This window comes from Terrapene carolina, unplaced genomic scaffold (assembly GCF_002925995.2).
Source record: "Terrapene carolina triunguis isolate 2854851 unplaced genomic scaffold, T_m_triunguis-2.0 Scaffold69, whole genome shotgun sequence".
NCBI classification, from domain to species: Eukaryota; Metazoa; Chordata; order Testudines; family Emydidae; genus Terrapene; species Terrapene triunguis.
Window position 1 is genome coordinate 17,771,204 of NW_020664420.1, and position 22,074 is coordinate 17,793,277.

General features: G+C 41.4%; 1 long non-coding RNA gene across 1 annotated transcript in view; it reads right to left on the reverse strand.

The window, feature by feature from the left end:
* Window positions 1-86: 86 nt before the first annotated feature.
* LOC115271180 overlaps window positions 87-22,074 on the reverse strand; it is a 96,092-nt gene continuing 74,104 nt past the window's right edge. Inside the window, exon 5 of the long non-coding RNA XR_003899782.1 lies at window positions 87-155. This is a non-coding gene — a long non-coding RNA (uncharacterized LOC115271180). The remainder of the gene's footprint in view (window positions 156-22,074) is intronic.

Here is a 22,074-nt window from a genome sequence, read left to right on the forward strand (position 1 = left end):
GAACCCGGCCCTTGTTGCTGCCAACTTAGATGGGCAGAAGGGTTACACTTTCATGGCAGATAACTGTCCTACCACATCATTATCTTCTCCCTTTCGCTTTCCTTTCTCTTTCTCGACAAATGTGGGGGAAGCAGCACCTGATGTCATAGTGGAATCTGGAAAAAAAAATGTAACCAGATGTCATCAGTAATTGGTCCTTATATTTTAGGTGTAATTTATTAAAGATTGAAATGTCTATAGACACACTGCCCAGCCATCTCAATAAAACTACATAACCACTAAGAATGATGTGGAATTTATAATACAAACAGCTATACTTATCAAATACTAACTTGGTACAGACAGCTCTGTTTACTGGTGCTCTTCAAGATGTCACATTCATTATCTTCTCCATCAGCAGAAACAAAATTTAGCAGATTGCCAGAGATGGATTAAGATTTATTGGGGCCCTGGGCACAAAGAACATTTGGGCCCCCCATACTCCTAGCCATGGGGCTCCTCCCCTTCCCACCCAAGGTCCCGCCTCCAGAAGCTGGAACCAGGCTGTGGTAAGAGCTGCCCAGAAAGCCTGGGCTGCTGTGGGGAGCCCTGAACCTTCAACCTGCCCTGGGGGGCAGAGACATGGGCTGGGGGCTGCTTTTGGGCCCCCCACCCAGGTCAGGTTGCAGATCTGGAGCTCTCCACAGCAGCCCGGGCAGCTCTTAAGGGATCCACATTCTCAGCATCTCTCCTTCTCTGGCTCTGGAGGGGGTTAACTCTGTGGTTCAGGGCTCCATTTCATGAGGATACACAGACATCACAAACACAGAATAAAGGATGGTCCCTACTCCAAAGAGCTCCAATCATTCTTAAAAGCCAACACAACAAGTGAACATTATGGATCCTAGGAGAGTAGTGATGAGGGACTCTTGCAGTTATCGAGCCTAACAACAGGTGGGTCCCAAATCAGGTATTTTTTTAAAACATAGCATTGTTAGTGTTCCCTATCAAACCAGATCCCCTGGACTCTCTCAAGGCCCCACCCCAGGAACAAGTGACTCTGGGCCTGCTGCCCATTATTTTTAGAGCATTTTCCCCTTCAGTACAGACTCTCCTCACCAGGGCCCTTTCCCCCAACATCATTAGTTCACATCTCTTCAGCCCCCTCAAACCGTGGGCCAATCCCTCAGGATATGTACTCCCTCTCTCTCTGCTGCTATGCAGGGGGCCAGGATGGGTTCATGAAGTATAGGGAGTCCACTGATCAGTTATGGAATGCCTGCTTTGATGTCCCCACTCATGAGGCCTTCCCGTTACCTAACTCCCTACTTAAACTGCCTGTCACTAGGGACTTCCTTATTGCTATCGATCTTATGTGGAAGGCGCTCAGATACCACGGTGATGGACAGCAGGACAAAACCTTAAGATAGCAAGCTAGACATTTCCCCTACGCAGGAGCCAATCTCCCAACCCTACAAAAACACTCAGTCTGAAAATGCTGAAACCCCAGGGGCTCCTCACACTAAAAGGAACCTCCATGTAGAGCTGCTGAGAGAGGTTATGGGGCTACTATAGCCATCTGCTCCCAAAAGCCTGGCATTACAGACAAGAGGGGACAGAGTCAGGTCCATTACCAGTTGCAGTTAGCAGCAAGAAGTACCTCTGGCATAACAGCCCCTTTGTGCTGCACAGAATGCCCCCCTTTGGAGATAACAGTCAGAGCTGCCAGCTCTCAGGGACACAAAACCTCCAGTTAGCCCCACAGATTCAGCCCAGTGATGGGAGAGGGAACCAGAGGCTAGTCTGGCTCACACGTTGCCAGCAGGATGGTTAGGTGGGCCAACTGCTCTTAGTTATACGTGGGCAATCTAATGAAGGCAAGAGTTAGGGCTGTGTGGGGCTCACCTGGGGGCAGGACCCAAAGGTGATGAGGGAGTGGGGGATGTGGCTGCACATGGGTCACCTGAGGGTGTGACCTGAAGGTCACAAGACAGTTGGGGTGGGGACTGCACAGAGATCAGGCCGTGGCCTGCTGAATCATTCTTGCTGGTGATGCTACAAGGCTGGGAAGACCTTAGCATGACTCCCAGCTCCGGGGGAGTTTGAGGCATTCGTGCCACTGAGAGGATGAGTGAGTACAGGGCCCCGCGAGGTGGGTTTGAGAGTCACTCACTAGAGCAGAACTGTGCTGTGAGTCATCATTTGCCTGTGCTGTGATGGGAAGGCCGCAAAGTCCAGCTCAGCTGGGGCACAGGGAGGGAGCTTCAGCCCCTGACAGAGCATCCTGAGCAGGGAAGGGGCTAGGAAAGTCCTTGCAAAGGCTTCTCCGAGCCCTGATTCTGCTTCTCCTCATCCCCTGCATGAGCAGCCTGTGCCCAGCTGAGGTGCCAGTGCCAGGGCATGGCTGAGCACGGTCACAAAGAGGCAGACTGTGGTTGCTCATAGGGGCAGGGGGCAGGACTGGCGTTCTGGTGCTCCTGCAGGGGGCTCCTGAGCATGGGCCCCATCACCCATGCAGTAATCTGCCACTGCAAATTATGCACAGAACATGGATGCTAGAGCCCTAAGTTCAGTCTTAAATAGAGTACAGTACCATAGTTTTTCCAGCAGTGTAATTCAAGTTAGGGGCTCTCTGTATTTCTGTATGTGCTACTAGCACTACAGCTTTTGGGTTCTCTAGAGACCTAGATTACAGGACCTGAGTCTTCTCTCACTTACACCAATGTAAACCAGGAGGAATGCTGCTAAAGTCTCTGGAGTTACACTGGTGTAAGTGAGGTCAGAATAAGACCTGAACTATCAGTGCTCTCTTCATTGACAGCGTGTCATTTTTCATGGACTGTGAGCTGAACAATGCTACTTATTTAAAACCCTTAAAACACTGGTCACTTTCCAGAGTGTCAACCAAATTAACGCTTAGCAGGATATGTCTGTACCCTCCCAAAGGTTTAGAAGAAAGTTTTATATCAGCTTCAAATCCAATCTATATGCAGGGATCTTTAAACAATAATAAAAAACTATAACTGTATTAATTACCAAAATTAGGATGATATACAGCTCGAGTAACTGCCCATAGTCCAACAAATGCCACGTAGGTACCCTTTTAGTATGTGAATATAGAGTATGTACATGCTTAAAAAAACACACCACTGTTACATGGAGAGTGTTTTCATCAACAAGCTGCTTTCTGAGAAAAGGGCATGATGTCTGACAAGAGAGTTAATTTTTCACTGTGTAATGAGGTTCCTTTAAACACCACCTTTAAATATTTGAAAATTAGATTTTATAAAAGCGAGGGACTGAGCTGGTAGGTGTTGGACAAGCTTCCATGTGTTACTGTGCCAAATCATCTCAGTCCTGAAATAAACACCCTTGCTATTTACAGCCAAAGGCAGGATGGGAAAAGTCCTAATGCCAAGAAGCCTGGGAAAAAAGTTATATCTGGGCAAGTGTCAGGTTTCTTGCCTTTTAGACAAGCAGAACTGCAGAGGCTGGAGGCAGGCTGAGTCAGATTGGCAAAGATCCTGCATTGGTGTTTTTTGGGTGTGTGTGTGTGGGGGGGCTTCCTCTGCAGCATGGGGCACGAGTCACTTGCAGGTTTAAACTAGTGTAAATGGTGAATTCTCTGTAACTTGAAATCTTTAAACCATGATTTGAGGACTTCAGTAACTCAGCCAGAGGTTAGGGGTCTATTTCAGGGGTGGGTGAGGTTCTGTGGCCTGCAATGTGCAGGAGGTCAGACTAATGATCATGATGTTCCCTTCTGACCTTAAAGTCTATGAGGCTGAACAGCCAGAGGGCACAGCAGTTACTGAATTGCCAGAGAAGAGGGTGGCAGATGTGACTGATTAGAAATAGAGCAAAGAGAACTGCGGTGGGGAAGAAGAAAAGGGATGGGCAAAACTGATCTGCCAGTGACAGGGGAGGGGAAAGGGCCTAGCTACTGAAGTGATGCCTTATAAGCAGATGTGTAACCCACATGCCTTCTGGGTGTGGTGTTCTGTCCCATCTAGTGGCACTGAGACCACTTAAAGAGAGAGAAAAATGAGTCTGCTCTACAGCCTTAGCTAATAGCCAGCTGGCTTTTGGCTCATGCACTAAACTCCAGAGGTCCCAGGTTCGATCCTGCCCACTGACAACTGAGGTTTGTCAGTGTTACAGGTGGGATCAGAAAAGCATAATGCTGAGTATGCCTGAGGCTGAGCCTCAAGCAGAATGTTCTGTTACTGCTTTATTTAGAGCTGTGGTTCTCAACCCCTCCCCACCCCAGGTTTCAGGGGGTCTGCCAAAATAAGCAACAGATCACACCAAAAAAAAAAAAAAAAAAATAGTTTCACCTCATGCTATTTGGACACATTGGTTTTTTTTGTTTTTTGTTTTTTAAAGCAGAAAGCATTTTAATTTTCATGCATGATATGCTGAAACCTATTGGCTTCAGCAGGGCTGGCGTTAGGAGGTAGCAAACAGGGCAACTGCCCGGGGCCCCATGCGACAGTGAGCCCTGAAAGAAAAACAGTTGCTGTGGCACAGGTGGGCCACACAGTTTTTAACAGCATGTCGGGGGCCCTCAGAAAGAAAAAGATTGAGAACCCCTGGTTTAGAGGACTGTAATGACTGGGGAGCAGAGAGTTTGGGTAAGAACTTTTCAGCTACAGTCGGTCAGGTTGTTCAAGGTTCTCTTTGCCAGAAAGACAAGCAACCCTTTAACTTCTCAGCCAAGTTGACGTGGACACACAGTCTACTCTAAGAACCTTGCATACGTAGCAGCAGCAGCTGCAAGTCATAGTTTGATTTGATTTTAAGAAAGAATAAGGCTCATAAACAAATAGTTCAAAGGCAGCTGTTTCCAGAAGGGCGAGTGATAGTTTAAATACCAACTAAGCCACAGAAGGCTTTATAGTAAAATAAGCTTAACATTTGATTACTTACTGCTTCTGCAAAACCATTTGAATTTAGGAAGGAGCTGGGCTCTCTAATATTTTGATACAGCCTTGTAATTGCAAGCTTAGCTTCTGGTATCACAGCTAATATATTTAAATTAGTGAGTAAATCAAGGATAGATTTGCAAATTATATTATATAAAAAAGCTACATATGCACAGACTGTTTTCCACCTTTTTAAAAATAAACTCAAACCACCATACTGTGGGTTTTTTAAAAAACATTAATATTAACAACATTAAAGGAACAAATAAGCATAAAATATGCACAGAAGAGGATGCTAAAGAATATGAAAAACTTAGATGTAAATACACTTTTCAAAATTCAAAGTAAACTAAATATCCATGTGTTTCATGACAGAAAAATGAAATGTTTTGTGTAATTTGCAGAAAACAGAGACTTTTGGCTAAAGGTACTTTTAGTATTTTCTACTGCTGCACATCACTGTGTATCTGCCTTCCATATAAAATAGATTAGTGACCACATTGTTATATAATTTTAAAAAAACCACAATATGTGCACTTATGGTCCTATATAAATAAATGACAGCCTATAAAGATTGATAGGGTTCTAGTCACCAAAAATTCCAAGTCTTGTGGCTAGAGAAGACACACAAACCTGTGGAGTCTATTGGTCACAAAGCTCAATCCTGGTTCACAAAGCAAAATTTAGTTACCAATGCCCTTATGAGAAACAGGTAAACCAAAATACAACTCTAAAGTTAATTTGCAAAGCAAAAAATTTGGAGCACAGTTTTGCTTATGAGTCTATGCAAATAGAACTGAAATGGGTGCCAAATTCAGGTGATGTGTTGTGAGATGCCCTTTTGCTTAGAGACCCTTAATAAACTACTTACTGACATAGAAGTAGGGTGACCAGATGTCCCAATTTTATAGGGACAGTCATGATATTCAGGGCTTTGTCTTATACAGGCACTTATTACCCCCCACCCCGTCCTGATTTTTTCCACACTTCTATCTAGTCATGATACATGGAAGTGAGTATAAGGAAATCTAAATTGATGTAATTTATGAGAGAAGGAATTAGAAGAAGACATAACCATAAGTAGGAAGAAGCCTACTTTAACTTGCACATTCTTGTACACGCCTGCTAGTTGCTTTTCAAGCTACAGGCTTCTCTTAAATGCTGGCCTCTCACCATTTAAGTTACACCAATACACTGGTTGTTCATTGACTTGCATCTCGTATAGTCATTAACACCTATTCAAACTGTATTCAAAATACTACCATACTGATCTGGCAACGTTTTATACAAGTATAAATGTCTACACAAGGTGAAAAACTGTGGGGGGGGGAGGGGGGAAATCAGGCCCATTTAGACCCATTTGGGTCCAATTCTGATTCCACTTGCACTGTTTTTACAGCACTTTACTTCCACTGACTATCCTGATTTACATTGGCATATAGGTAGGCAGATCAGGCCTAATTAGTCTCAACTCTGATTTTGACTCACTAAATTAAGTGTCCTTGATGAAAGACATTTGTAATTGTGACCCATAGCCATAAAAGCTATTTGGGAAAAGATGGGAAAGGAAGAAATACTATTTAACCTCCCCCCTCAAAGAATTCATTGCTTGAGCAATCTCATACATACTAGTGAGCTTCACATTCAAAATAAAATCCAAATCAAGTTGCTTATTGAATCAAGACTACTTAAAGAAAAAGACAAAACTGCTAGATTAAAAAAAAATAAATAAATAAAAGGAAAAAAGGAGCAAAAAGAATACAGAGAATATAAATACAGATACAAAAATATGTATACAAAAAAGTAGGGAGAGAGAAAGATATGAGGAGGAAAGTAAAAAAAAAAGGTAGAAAAATCCATCCTGCTGTCTTGGCTGGTAGCACTGCTTCTAAAACAACCAAAGGCGGTGGGAACTAATAGCAGCAAGAGAGGATGAAATCATAGATTTCAAGGCCAGAAGGGACCACGGTGCCCATCTAGTTGGACCTCCTGTATAATACAGGCCATAGAACTTCCCAAAATTATTCCTACAGCATATTTTTTAGAAAAACATAAGCTTCATTTACAAATTGCAATGATGGAGAAACCATCACAACCCTTTGTAAGTTGTTCCAATGGTTAATTACTCTCACTGTGAAAAATGTACAACTTATTCTCAGTCTGAATTTGTTTAGCTTCATCTTTCAGCCATTGGATCATGTTATACCTTTCCCTGCTAGATTGAAGAGCCCATTTGTTTCTCATGTAGGTCCTTGTAAACTGTAAATCAAGTCACCCCTTAACATTCTCTGTGTTAAGCTAAATAGAGTGAGCTCTTTGAGTCTTTCACTATAAAGGTATGTTTTCTAATCCTTCAGTCATTCTTGTGGCTCTTTCTGAGCATGCCACAACTGGACACAATATTCCAGCAGTATTTGCACCAGTGCCAAATACAGAGGTAAAATTCCTACTCAAAATTCACCTGTTCATGCATCCAAGGATCACATTAGCCTTTTGGCTACAGCATCACATGGGAGGTCATGTTCAACAGAGTATCCACCATGAACCCCAAATTTTTTTGAGTCACTGTGCTGTAAGCATGACCTACATTCTTTGTTCCTCGATACAGACATATTAAATGCATATTAAAATGCATATTTTTAGCTCTGTATGCTGGGTGCAAGCTTTCTGAATCAGTGACCTGTCCTTTTCACTATTTGCCACTCCCCCAATTTGTGTGTCATCTGAAAACTATCAGTGATGATTTTACGTATTCTTCCAGGTCAGCAATAAAAAAGTTAAATAGAATAGGGCCAAGAACTGATCCTTGTGGAATCTCACTGGAAACACACCCGCTCCATGATGATTCCCTGTTTACAATTACATTTTGAGACCTATCAGTGAGCCATCTTTTAATCCATTTAATGTGTCATGTTAATTTTATATTGTTCTAGTTTTTTTTAAATCAAAATGTGATGCAGTACCATAACAGCCTTACAGAAGTCTACATATGTTACATCAGCACTATTACCTTTACCAATCAAACTTGTAATCTCATAAAAAAAAGATATCAAGTTATTTTGTCAGGATCTTTTTTCCATAAACCCATGTGGATTGGCATTAATTACATTACTCTCCCCTCTTTTAATTCTGTATAAATCACATGGCTGATACGAGAGTGATTTGAAAATAAGAAAAATTAAAAATAGAAAATAAAACTGGCTAAAGGAAATAAGGAAAGGACGTCACATTTCTTGACCCATTCATTTGGAATATCAGAGCATCTGTGCTTCTAAGTATACTCAGATCATACTGGACTCTTCTCAAGGACTTAACCCACAGATTTATGGAGTTCAACAGCTGTGATACTCAAATGACTTAAAAGGTTCAGCATTACATAGGTTCTCACCCCTTGAAGCTTAACATCCCTACATTTTAAAGAGATTAGGGACAATGATGTCCTTTTGGGGGCACTGCTCCTTAGTCACTTGAGTGGCCTAAAATCCCCCAACCACTTTCACCTTTGGTTTGTTTCCCCAAGCTTTTGATCTGAAATGTTATCTATGATGTTGGCAACTGCCTTAGAAATCAATTTGTGAAACCAGAATTTCAATTTTAAATTTCCTGCAATTGTCAAAAATAGCACTGCATAGTAGAGATCTCTCATTTTGGTCCAGTACAGTATACTTCAGGGATGGCCAAACTGTGGTTCGTGAGCCACATGCTGCTCTTTTACCATTAAAAACTGGCTCATGGAGCCCCCCCCTCCTCACATTCTCCACCTACCAGACAGGGGTGGGGAGAGAGCTCAGGACCACTGCCTTGCAGTGGAGTGGTGGGGTAGGGGCTTCTGTACAGTGGGGAAAGGGAGTGTTGGTGCTTCAGCAGGAGCAGGGCTGAAGCCCCCTAGCCCTGACAGGTGCGCCCCAGCTCTTGAACGTCTTAAGATTGTTGTATGCAGCTCGGAGGATCAATAAGTTTGGCCAACCCTGGTATATATGATAATCAGAATCTTGCTGTAACCAAATAAGCTATTTTTACAGGACAGTCAAATGTGAAAAAGGTGGCAAAAGAAAAGCATTGTAGTCACTGCAAAGAGACAACATATGAAATGCAAGAACAGAAGCATCAAAACTTGCCAAAAATCCATCTGAAAAATAAAATTAAAAAAAAAAAGAAAAAAAAAAGAATTACGCAAGATAATTCGGCTAGTGCAAATTTAATTTAAACTCAATGAAGGGGGGAAAAGTACCTAGAAGGGAAATCACAAGATGTTATTGCCACAATCAGTTATGTGGCTGGATTGCTTGTTCATTTTCCCACCTTCTATATCAGACACATGAGAATATCAAAAAGATAGGATTGTTAGCGGATCACATAACCAATAAAAGTACACTTGGCAAACCTACAGATAACTTGTTACTGATGCCTGCTGAGGGAAGAGGCATTTTAGAATAATGAGAGATTGAAATAAGATGGGTAAAACTGCTAGTATGAATGAGTCTATGTTAACACATATCACCTAGGGCTTAATATGTAAAGAACCTAAATAATCTTTATTATTGCGATTTCCAATAAAGCACAACAAGAAACCATAATCAACTACAGAGACTCCAACAAAGCAAAATTCAGTTGTTCAGCATTCTGAAACTTCAACCAAAAAGGAGCTTTTTATTGTGCCTTAGAAGCAAAAATAAAACACTGTGAAGAGAAAGTGAGACAATACTAAAGTGTTGGTGGCACTTTATCCAAACTTTCCCCTCCTTCTACCTCACCCACCTTACAGAAAAAAAAACATTCAGCATTTTTCTCCTCTCCCCATGGTTCCACTTGTATTTTAATTCTTCTTACTAGAAATATAGATCTGTAAATACTGAATTGAACATACACATATGTTGCTAGACAAACTTACTTCAGTATTGTGTCTGTTCCAATTAACTCTTAAGAATGAAAAGGGTACCATACTAAAAAGCAGTGATAAACAACTCTACTGCATTTCATGTTCTGCCTATCAGCATTGTTTCTTGCCATGCAAACTATCAGATTAATATTATTTTGTGCAATGACACACTTACTTGTCGGAGTTGTCTTATATACAAAATTATCCCAGAAAAACATTTCACTTACATACCAAAGTTCTAAACAAATTCCATTGTACAGGGTCCTGCACGTTTCACTTCTCTCTGGTTTTTTCCATAATGGTAATATAGTAGCATTTAAAAAAGAAAAGTTACTTACAAAAATTGAGCCCTTTAATCCATTTAACTAGAAAATGCAGTCATTGTTTGAATAGTCCAGGTCTGACATTTAAATTAGGTACATTGTGAGAGTATATCTGTGCATATCTCCCTCCCTACTAAACGGACACCTGCACGGTAAAGAACAGACAGATCTTGTTGCTCTCTGATAAGGTCACAGAAGCTTAGCTAGAATATAGCAATGCTTAATCCTCATTGGTTTTGCCTGCTGAGCACAAGGCTGTTTCCTTGACAACACAGCTGCAGTTGCTACGGCATTCACAGCCACATGTGATGTCAAGATTTTGGGATGGCCCACCATAAAAATCATTTACGTAATGCTATTTTCTAATCTTGTAGATTAAAAATGAAAATCAGTGAGAACCTCCAATATGTCCCCCCTCTGCTGAGATTTAAGCACTTAGCTATTATGTATTTATTTACAGTAGTTTACCCAATGTGCCAGTCACTAAACATGGAAGGCATGATTCCTGCCCTGGGGAGTTCACAGTTTGGTTATTTTTTTTAAATTCTCTTTGAAGATATAAAGTGCTTTAATTTTCAACTAGAGATTTAAAATTACAGACCTTATTAGGAGCTGTATTCAGAAATGCAACAATATTCTGGGAAGTAGAAATATGATCAATGACGTACCAAATAATTTATGCTAAGGGCTGTAGCTGTAGCCAAGAGGATTTTTACAGAAACAGAAATGTCTTCAGGCACTGAATAACAGCTACTGTAGTTAATATACTACCTCAAGGTTGAAATTCACCATAGCGTAGAGAGACAAGGCCTAATATATTACTTAAGCTTTACCTCAAGACCCACATTAATTGCCAAGTCTTGGTCTCATTGAAATCAATGGGAGGTTTGCCACATGACTTCAGCATGACCAGGATTTGGCCCTACAAGCTTATGTGGCGCTAAAGTGAAACAGAGGGCCTTGTGTATCCTTTCTGTACTGGAGTCGCTAGTTCATTTGGGAAATTGTTCAAGTAGCTCTTTTCTACTATTTTATTACTGCTCACTCCATATAGATTGTCTTGTAAATGCTCAAAACATTGTCACTGATTACCTGACATGTTAAATTTCGATACGTTCTGTTTTCATAACAGGAGTGTAACTTCTCACTGACTGAATCCTACAGGTTCCCTTCATTTTTCACTTTGACGTTCCTCCCCACTGCTCATGTAGTAATCCAGGTGAAGGTGTTTTCTTGGCGGTAACAAGGATTAGTCAAAATGCTAGATATGCATATAACTTGTAATAACATCCCTGGTTGGGATTTAAGATGAGCAAATAGCCATATATTCATTTTCTCTGTTTATTGAGGCTACATTATTACAGTAGCAGTGCACTCCACTATCTAGCTCCATTACAGGAAACCCAGAGCAGGCTGTTGGCTGATTATAAAACCAAGGGACACTAATAGCCATCCAAAATATTAGGATCTAGTGATGCATGGCTAACAGAAGTGTGTGTGGGACAGTGGTTCCCAAACTTTAACCACCTGTGAACCCCTTTCACTAAAATGTCAAGTCTCGCAAACCCCCTCCTAAAAATGAATATTTCCAGGGATTTTCTCCTGTACCTGAGTATAAATTATAAAAGCAGTGATCTTGGAAATATAAAATTTGTTTTTATGACATGCTTATTACACGCTATTATTATTTATCATTACAGTATTTTTATTACATTATGAAAATGGCAACACTTCCAAGATCTCACTTTCATAGCTTGTATCACTTTGAATAAGCCTGTTATAAGACAAGGCTTCTATGTTTCATCAAGGAGTATCAGATGTGAAACAGCATGAAGGTATTTAAGAAGCCAACTCAAAGAGTTCCTCCTACACAAGCATTCAGATCTTGAGCAGTCGAGGCAAACAACGCATGTTACAACAAAGCTTAAACTTGTTCTTCATAATAATTTTAAAAACAATACAAGCTGCCTATTTAATTTTAAAACAGCAAAAAATATCCACCTCCCTTTCCATTTCCTATAAGGCAGGGGTTCTCAAACTGGGGGTCAGGACCCCTGAGGGGGTCGTGAGGTCATTACATGAGGGGGTCACAAGCTGTCAACCTCCACCCCAAACCCCACTTGCCTCCAGCATTTATAATGGTGTTAAATATATTTTAAAAGGTGTTTAATTTACTGGGGGGGGGTCGCACTCAGGCTTGCAATGTAAAGGGGTTGCCAGTAAAAAAGTTTGAGACCCACTGCTATAAGGAGTCTTGAAGTTTAAATCTCCTCAGTGTGATATATATGCTTGCTTTGATCTGCTTAGCTCTTGGAAGTCCAGGGACTCTGGGCTGCTGGCTCTGGGCTGCCCAGGGTCTCTAGGAATAGGTCTGTCTGCCATTAGGGAATTCCCCCTGTAATATTTCGCAAACCCCAGTTTGGGAACCACTGGTGTGGGGAACCGGGGGGGGAAGGAGGGGGAAGAAATCTTCCATTGGTCCATAAGCCTTAGGTCTCATGTAGTGCCCTCTGCTATGGAGCAACCTTATTTCTAGTGAAATCAGCAGAACACCCCAAAACTGCTGCTTAGGCTTTGAGTGTGAATATTTCCACACAGTTCTGTTTTGATGCCCCTAGAGGGGGAATAACTTATTGTAAACAACAACTAGAGCTACAGTACATATGAAATGTGATCAGTATATTTTGGAGAGTGAATATGAAGTGTGTGCCCACAGAAATAGCCAGAGACTGCATGACAGCTGATCCAGAAAGCTTTATCTGTATTAGCTGATGTTTTCGGGTATGTAGTGTTGTGTCTAATAGAGGATATGTGCTGAATCAGGAATACCATGTTGAGTTGTCAGGGATGGTAGTTAATGAGGAATGATTTCCAACTACAAAGTTTTAACTTATCACAAGCTTGATCTTTTCAGCTTGCAATTCATGCTTTTCTGTTAGATTTTGATACCCCATGTGGACTTTATAATTCTAAAGCCAGTGTTCCCCGGGAACACGAGAATTAGGAACTACTTAGACAATGAGGGTGAAATCCAGACTCCACTGAATTCAATGAGGCAGAATTTCACCCCAAGTTTTTGAAATGTGTGTCAAAATGTGACATTAAAAATTAAGCAGTATACACTGTTAATTCGGAGGAGAAATTTTCTAGAGATAAGATGGCACACATAACATGCTCAAGATCACTTGTTGCTTGGCACTCACAGTACACTTATGTTAATGGCAAGCATGTGAGCCATTTGTAAGATGCATAATGCCATCCTAAGAAATGGGCATGACAGTAGGCGAAAAGGGGACCATCTTGCATCTAATGAACGTTAAAGGCATGCTTGCCAACAAGGGGGCCCTAAAATTATTTTATGTCTATGAACCTTTCAGCTGCTTAAATGTTCAAATGTGAAAAGGGCCTGCTTACTTATTTGAGCTTTAGCCAACTGGAAGAAGACGACGACACAGAAAGAAATTTAAAAAGAAGCCTCCACCCACCACAGGTGCTTTGCAGGAAGAATGGCTGAAAAACAAGATTCAGCAGCCCAAATAAATTTCTTGGAATAAACTGGCAGAGTGTAAAACCAGTTCTATGGTGTTTCATTGGCTTTTACTAGCAGAAACATTTTGCAAAACAGATTGCAAAGAACATCCTTGGCTAATAATTTTACAATTCACTCTCAGATTTGAAATTATCATATTCATCTAGGGTGACCAGATGTCCCGATTTATAGGGATAGTCCAGATTTTTGGGTCTTTTTCTTATACAGGCTCCTATTACCCCCACCCCCTGTCCCGATTTTTCACACTTGCTGTCTGGTCACCCTATATTCATCTAAGTTATGCTTTAATGAAAAAAAATTAAGCAATATGTGAAACAAGTATTACCGAAGCAATAAATATCTGAAGGCCCAAGAAGCCAAATGGCAAATTATAATGGCTTCCTTTTCCCCACTTCCCCAGGTCTGTTGCCATTTCTTTAGACGTTATCTATGTGAATGAGATTGTAAACAGCTTGGAACAGGGAGCTTGTCTTCTTTTCTGTAATGTACCATGTATATCAGTGGCATTTTGTAAATTATAAGAAATACATTCATCCAGTCTGTCTAAAACCAAGGAGTACTACAAAACTCAATGACACAAAAAGATGTCTGAAATTACTCCCAAGAATCAAGAATTGGTATACTAGCCGAACTGAACTTCTCTAGCTTCTGAAATGTTTCCATCCCCACTACAAACCAGTATGAAGAGATACAGAAATCAAATCCAAGAGGGACAAAGCTTTTGACAATAATTAAGGATGAAATTGTTGATATAGAAATATAAATTATGAGGTGGTTGTTAAATGCAGGATTTTCAGAAGACTATTTTACTTTCACACTGCCTCAAAGCTCTCCATTTAGTGATCATATTCTATGTATATGGTGAGTGTACAAAGCCAGCTAATAATGACCACCCCACTAAGAACACTGGAACTCTAACAACTAATTTTAGATTTATTTATTTTTTTTAAATTGCTCTTTGATGATAAATATGCAGGTTTCTTTTCTGCACACAGTTCTCTATTCTTTTCTGTAGCAAAAGAAAGAAAATTCACAAACAACAAACTTCCTTTAACATTAGTTAAGGTTGCTCTCATCAAACTAAACATGGAACATTAGGAAATGCAAAGTTAAGGATTAAAGAGTTGCAAAGTCCTGAAAATACCAGAATAAACATTGCCCAAACAACTTTAATTCTGCCCCCTGGGCATGTGTGTTAGGTACAGGATTTAATTATAGGCAGAAGTGAAGTTTGCTTTAAGAGATTAGCCCAGCATCACCCAGGAACTCTGTGGCAAAGGCAGGGATAGAATCCAGTTCTCCAAGGCAGCATTCAACTGTATTAACCAGGAGATCATCCTTTCTCTTCCTACATCACCTGCCTCATTCACTTCACACCTTCCAGGTCGATCTGCCTTCAAACCGTGCCCAGAGAACATCTGTATACACTCATGCTTCATACCATCCACTTCCTTGTCCTTGTGTCCCATCCTGACACCAAGTGGTGGGCCGTGCTGTGACATGAGGATGGTGAGGATCCTTGGTGGGACAGTTTGTACTCCACTCTGGTCCCAGGGACCACCAGGAATATTAGTTGGTGGCTCGTACATGGAGCCATGAGCATGGGGGTGTGCCTAGCATGGTTCATGAATTCCTCCAACACCGGTACTTTCTGTGGTGAGAGGCCGATCCTGGTGCACATCTACCTACAGTGCATCAGATTGGAGCCCCTCTTCCAGCTCCTCCAGAATCGCCTACTGAGGTTCTGGCTGCACTTTGCTCTGCACCTCCTGATCCACACACACACACTGTGGCCCCATAAAGTTGCAAGACCTCCTCGTCAGCCTTCTTTTGGTGCTCACCAAGATGGCCATCCATCACACCAAGAGGAGGAAGCTGGATGGGGAGCACTGACTGTAGGGCCTATTTCTAGTCCCTTGTTCAGTCATGCCTCTGGGTAAAGTTCCTCTGGGAGGTGTCTACTGCCTCCCTTGGATGCCTTGAAGAAGCAGTGGGTGCTGTCCAGGGTTCTCTGCTTGATGTCCCCTTCCAGTTCCCTGATTCTTTACTTCTGACCTCACCCTTTCTCCTGCCTGCATCAGTGGTTCCTCACCCTTAATTGAGGGACAGAGCCTTTAGTTTTGGGTGGGCCTACATCCACCCATCCTTGGTACTTCAAATAGTACAAGCCTTCCAACTTCTGCAACAAATGAGGAAGGGGTGATACAGACAACAGCCTCCTTAGTACACAACACCGATTCACCCCCAGAGTAGGTCCTGTGCACTGAAGGAACCAGTGGTCCTGTGTAAAAAATAAAAATGAGATCATGTATGGGCAACATTCACCTGATCTATCTTAACTTGGGAGTCATTAACTTTGTATTTCCTAATTTTTTATAGTTTAGTTTACTGAAGAGAGCAACCTTTATTAACATTAAATGAAGTTTTTGTTTGTGAATTTCCTTAGTTTTTAATAGAAAAATATTTAACATGTGCTATTTAAACAAAACACTTACACATTTGTTATCTCCAACATATTTTATTGCTATTGTTATCTTTGTGACAGTCTCACCACTCAGTGACATGTTGATCAGTATATTGATCAAATTAAACTGTATTCAAAACAATTTGTTTTTAAATGCAAATTAAATTTTACTTATCTTCTCAATGATTTTTAGCTGTGTAACAAAAGAGTAGAGACCTCTAGAATTACTTTTTTTTTTAATAAAAGGTAAATAATCATAAAGGCACAGCCCCACCAATTTGTAACAAGCCTATAAACAAAATTACAGCTCCTTTTCAGATATATTGTATCTTATTTTCATGTAACCCTTGAAAGTTACAAAATAACTCAAGTAACAAATTGAAAAGAAACAGTACAAACCCAAAGGTGCACAGGACTTTATCAAAACCTAGTCTGATTTTGTTACTGCTCTTCCCAGGACCTTTCTTTGTAAAAGTGTTATGCTAGTCTGAGGTAAATCAGTTATCAAAGGCAGCCATTGCCATTATAACCTAGGCAATAGCGATTCTACCAATGTATATGAACAAACTGGAGGGAGTGAGGGAGGAGCAGCTGATTATCTCCGATATCACAATGTTGATGTTCAGGCAGCAGCAAATGTGCATTGGGAAGTGGGGGACAGAAGTCAGGCTTTCCCACTATTCAATTTTTCCCAAGTTTCCTAAAACCCCAACATACAAACACAAATTATACACTGGAGAGCATTCCACACACATTAATTAGTTGCTGAAATTTGGTTCAGATTCCCCCTTTATAAAGAAAGTGTTGAGCAAAAAGGTGAGACACAAAGTAAAGAAGTGATCTGAGACAGCTAATTATTTGTGCTCCTAGAAGCACCACCTATAGTTAAAGTTGCCTAACACATTCTCTTAAAAACTCCTGTTTTCAGTGGCTTGTAATTTTGCCAAACTAATTGTTTGAGCTGAAATTTCCCATGCTTTACCTGTAAGTGAGATTGTTATTGGGTTTAAGGCCTGCTCTACATTACATGGTTAGGTTGACATAAGCTGCCTTGCATCAACCTAGCTGTGGAAGGGTCTTCCCTTAAATTTGGCTCCCGCTGTCGTAAGTGCCTCTCTACACCAATTTTAGTAACACCACCTCCCCAAGCAGCATAGAGTCACAGTCAATGTAATTAGGTCGACATAATGTCAGTGTAGATACTACGTTGCTTATGTCCACTATTATTGGCCTTTAGAAGCCATCCCACAATGCCCCACACTGACAATACAGTCAATACAAGCACTCCTGGGGAGGACACGCACTGCTGGCACAATGAGCCAAGTGTGCGCACACAGGTGATTTAATAACTGCAGTGGCTGTATACAGACATAAGTTTGGTCAACATAATTTTGTAGTGTAGACATGGCCTAAGTTTCAGCAAAAATGGTTCAGCCATTTCTGAGAATGAGGTTGGGGAAAAATAGTTTTGGTAAGGATATTGTTTGTCCCTGCATATTTCTTTGGAGAGTTCTAGTGACTCCTTGGTTTGAAGCACAACTTGACATTTGATGGAGAGATAGTCCTAGGTTTAGAGAAGTTCCTTTTGCTATCCCTAATATAATTTAGCCAGATTTGAACAAGTTATGTCTCTGACAGTCACCATTTGTATATGCTCAGTACAGCTTTTTAGAAGCTTGCTGCTAATATCTCTCAACATTTTACCTGCACTGAGCATGCTCTCAGCCCCACTCAGTAAACTAAACCACTCCTCACTGAAACTAAGAACAAAACCTAAAAATCCTGACTCCCAACATTCCACTGCTGTCTAGGAAAATAGTTGTCTCCTCTAGTTGCTAGGCCACATACAGGATAACAGCTTATTTCTGCTTTTGGTTAGTCTTTTAGCTCAAGTGGTAGAGGTCTGTGCTGTTTATTTAAAGGTGCTAAATTCAAATCCTGGTGATGACCCATGCTGGGAGTCAATATGTTTCCACATGATGGCACTAAGTTTAACTTTCCTTTTTAAAAAAATACCTAGAAAAATGTTATAAAAATAGTATGCAAAAAGAATGTTAAAGTTGCAAAGTCAAGCACTGAAAAGCAAGGAAACCCCTCAATTAAGGTTGTCTGAAATCTCAGTTTGTCCCCCATGTATGCATGCATTATTTACACAATTTTTAATTACATGATCAGACTACCTACTGGACCCCTGCCTCAGTCAGAGCACAGGATGGACAGTGAATGACAGATTTGTAAGATGTTTTCTTGTGGTTAACGTACTTGTCTGGAAGCTAGGAGAGTTGAATTCTATTTCTGGCTCCACCACAGACTTCCTATGTTGAATAAGACTGTCATAGCGCATATGCACAAGGGCACTGGATTAACATGGCATGAGCAAGCTTCATCCCAGCATTTCAGTACGTGACTTTGCAACAGTAACATTACATACAAAAAACTATTAAAACCAAATGCCAAATCTTCTCATAAACCAAAGAGACAGAAGCAATGAGTTTCTCTCTTTTTTTCCTAGTAGCCACCCAATCATATTAGTAGAGTTTTAGACTATGAATCAATCAATCAATTCAGATTTCATTAATATATTCCAGAACCCCATCTTTATCAATGGGTAGTACTATCAGGTTATTTCACAGTATTACCCATCCACATCATGGGAGACCTTTCTAGGAGGAAGGATGTGAATATCTGGCACAGGTCCAACACCACAACACCATCCTTCTCCAAATTTTGCCCTTGCATACTTAAGAGCATACAGAAATTTTGAGAGAATCCAAACTGCGCCCTGCAAATTTGATATAAGCCCTTCATACACCCAACATAAAACATGCAATAAGCAAGCTATTGCCTGATGTAGCCTACTCACCTAATACCATCCAGTGTCTCATCTTAATCTCTTCTGAGCAAGCTGATCAAGATAAAGAGCAACAGCTAGTGTCAACTAAACATATCCACTGCAAACATCCTTGACCCTTCCCAATTGTCTTCAGGCTGGGATTTGGAACAAAAGCGGCCCTTGTCTAACAGATGGACAAGGGGCAAACATTCATATATTTAGTTCTATTGATCACTCTGCAGCACCTGACACCTTTGAACATGAAATACTGCTATCTGGCCTGTGAGCCGAGGCAGATTGAGGTTTTGTGGGGCCCTGGGCCAGACCGGCAGGAGCACCAGGCTGGCAAGCAGAGCAGGGTCAGGGAGCAGGGCACCCATTTTTCTGGGGCCCCCCCAATTGGCTAGGGCGCCTGGGCCCGGGCCCCTTCAGCCCAGTGGCTAATCCACCACTGCCTGTGAGACATTGCTCAGGTTAGTGGGAATGCAATGAGGTGTCTCAAATCCTTCCTCCAGACCGAGCTTAGAGGAGAATGATAGGCAACTGATGTTCCAGCTCTAGAGTCCTCACCTGGGGAAAGTCAGTAAGAGGAATTCTCTCATTCAACATCTACATCAAAGAAGCCACTGGAAGAAAAAAAATAAGTCACATCTGTTTGGTAACTGTTGTTCTTAGAGATGTGTTGCACATGTCCATTCCAATTTAGGTGACTCACAAAGCAGTTCCAGATGGAGTGAATATCAGAGGCTACCTAAAGAAAGACTGCAGCACTACTCTCCCAAGTCTAGCATCGTCTCTTGAGGCCTGAGAGAGCACAAAATGAGTGGTGATGGTATGAAGAGAAGACCAACTTGCAGTCACTGATGGGAACATGACCTAAGAAAGCAGCCAACGTTGCTTGTGCTCTGGTAGAGCATACTAAAACTCTGAGGCTGCTGAGATTCCACCACGTCTTTGCAGAGTTGACTACAGTCATAGGGTTGGAAAACAAAACAAGAACAAATCCTCCCTCTACCAGAGGATGGAATGCAGAGATAGCTGCTATTTGAACTCTCTGGGAACTGACAGAGTCCTTTTTCCACGAGGTGAAGTAGGTAATCCAGAATAAACTAAATAGGAGCCCAGGAAGGAGAAATATCTTTCTGCTGGGACCATACAGAAAACATCTTCCATTTCTTGAGGTAGTATAACTGGTGGAGAGATTTCTGATATTTAAAAGAACATTCTGAACTCCAAGGGAAAAAAGTCTGCTCAGTGACTGGACTCCCCCACATGTAGACTGAGGGGGTTGAGATGCAGAATCTGGCTGTGGTCCTGCAAAACTATGTCTGAGACCTCAGGGAAGAGATATGGGATGTCAAACTGAAAGACTCAACAGGTCCAAGAACCAAAACTGATGAAGTCAGGCTAGTGCTATCAAAATTAGCATAGTGTGATCCTGTCTGAGGTTGAACAAAACTCTCAGCACAATAGGTATGGGAGGAAAAGTATATAGAAGTTTCCCCCTCCAAAACAGTAGGAAGGCATCTGGCTGTGACCTGCAGTTGAACTGAACTGGTGACACTTCCTGTTTGGTTGGCAAATAGGTCCATTTCTGGCACTCCCCCAATCTGAACAATGGACTTTGCTACGTCAGGTCTGAGGCACCATTCCTGCTCTCTGCTGAGATTGTCTGCTAGACAGTTCTGGTGACTGGGCAGGTGAGATGCTTTGAGAGTAGTTCTGTTTTTGGATGCAGAAAGCCCACAAGTTCATTGTTTCTTGATGGAGGGGCTCTGACCTGGCACCTCTGCTTGTTTAGATAAAACATCGCAGCAGTGTTGTTGGTAAGCACTTGCACAGAACTTGATGAGCCAGGTAGATTACTTGACACTCTTAAACACTGATGTGGAGAGAGAGAGAGAGTCCTGATCTGATCAGAGACCCTGAGTCTGAAAATCTCCTAGATTAGCTCTCCAACTGGAAAAAAAAACCACATCTGTGAGTAGGATAATGGAGGGGAGGATTGGCAACAGGAACCCTGCTGCATACATTGACAGGGTCCATCCACCCAGCCATAGATGGCTTAACATTTGCAGGCACATGAGTTAGCATGTCCAGTGGATGATGAGAGGAAGAGTAGACAGACTTCAACCACCTCTGCATGACTCTGAGGTGAAGTCTGGCATAGGGAGTCATGTATGTGCAAGATGACGTGACCTAGAAGTTTTAGGCAGTTCCTCACTGTCATATGAGGTTATGCCTTGAAGTCTTTACATAGTTCCAATATCTCCTGGAACCTCATCTGAGAATATGCTCTCATAAGGGTCAAGTTGAGAACCAGCCAACAAACTTGTCATCCAGTTATGGGTACACCTGGACCCCTGCAGATGTGCTGCAGCTACTGTCATGCATTCTGTGGGGACTTGAGGGGCTTGTTACAGGTCAAAGGGGAAGACCATAAACTGATAATCAACAGTAGACTTTAAGAACCAGCTTTGATTCTAGTAATAGCCAGATGGAGGCAGACATCCTTTAAGTTGAGGGCAGCAAACTAGTGATTGGGTACTCACATGAAACTTTAGCTCTTTTTTTAAATGTATTTGTTGAGGTTTTGCAGGTCTAAAATAGATCTGAGGCCTCCCTTGGACTTTGAAATGAGTAAATAATGGGAATAGAATCCCTTGTTGTGAAGCTGAGAGGTAGTTCCTCTACTATAGCCCCTAGCCATAACAAAGGCTAAAACTTCTTGAATGAGTACGATCATGTGAGAATGGACCCTGAAAAGGGTTGGTGGGGGGATAGAGGTGAATTGCAGGGTATATCTCAGTTCCACCGTGATTAGAACCCAATCAGTCTTTGTAATATGGTCCAAGAATTTAGGAAGTAAAATAACCTGCTCGCAAAGAGGGAGTGAGGAACCATAGACACTGTTGTGATAATTCCTTAAAGATATCTAAATTGTCTTTCTAATTGTAAGTATAGATTGTGTGGCACTATAGCGCCACACATTCATTTGAAAATCTGAAACAGTAACTGTTACACAATCTATTTTCATTGTTCTCTTTTACCTCTTCAATAGATCAAATTTCCAAAAACGAGACGTAACTATTATGCTTATCACAGGAGGCATCAGCTGAAA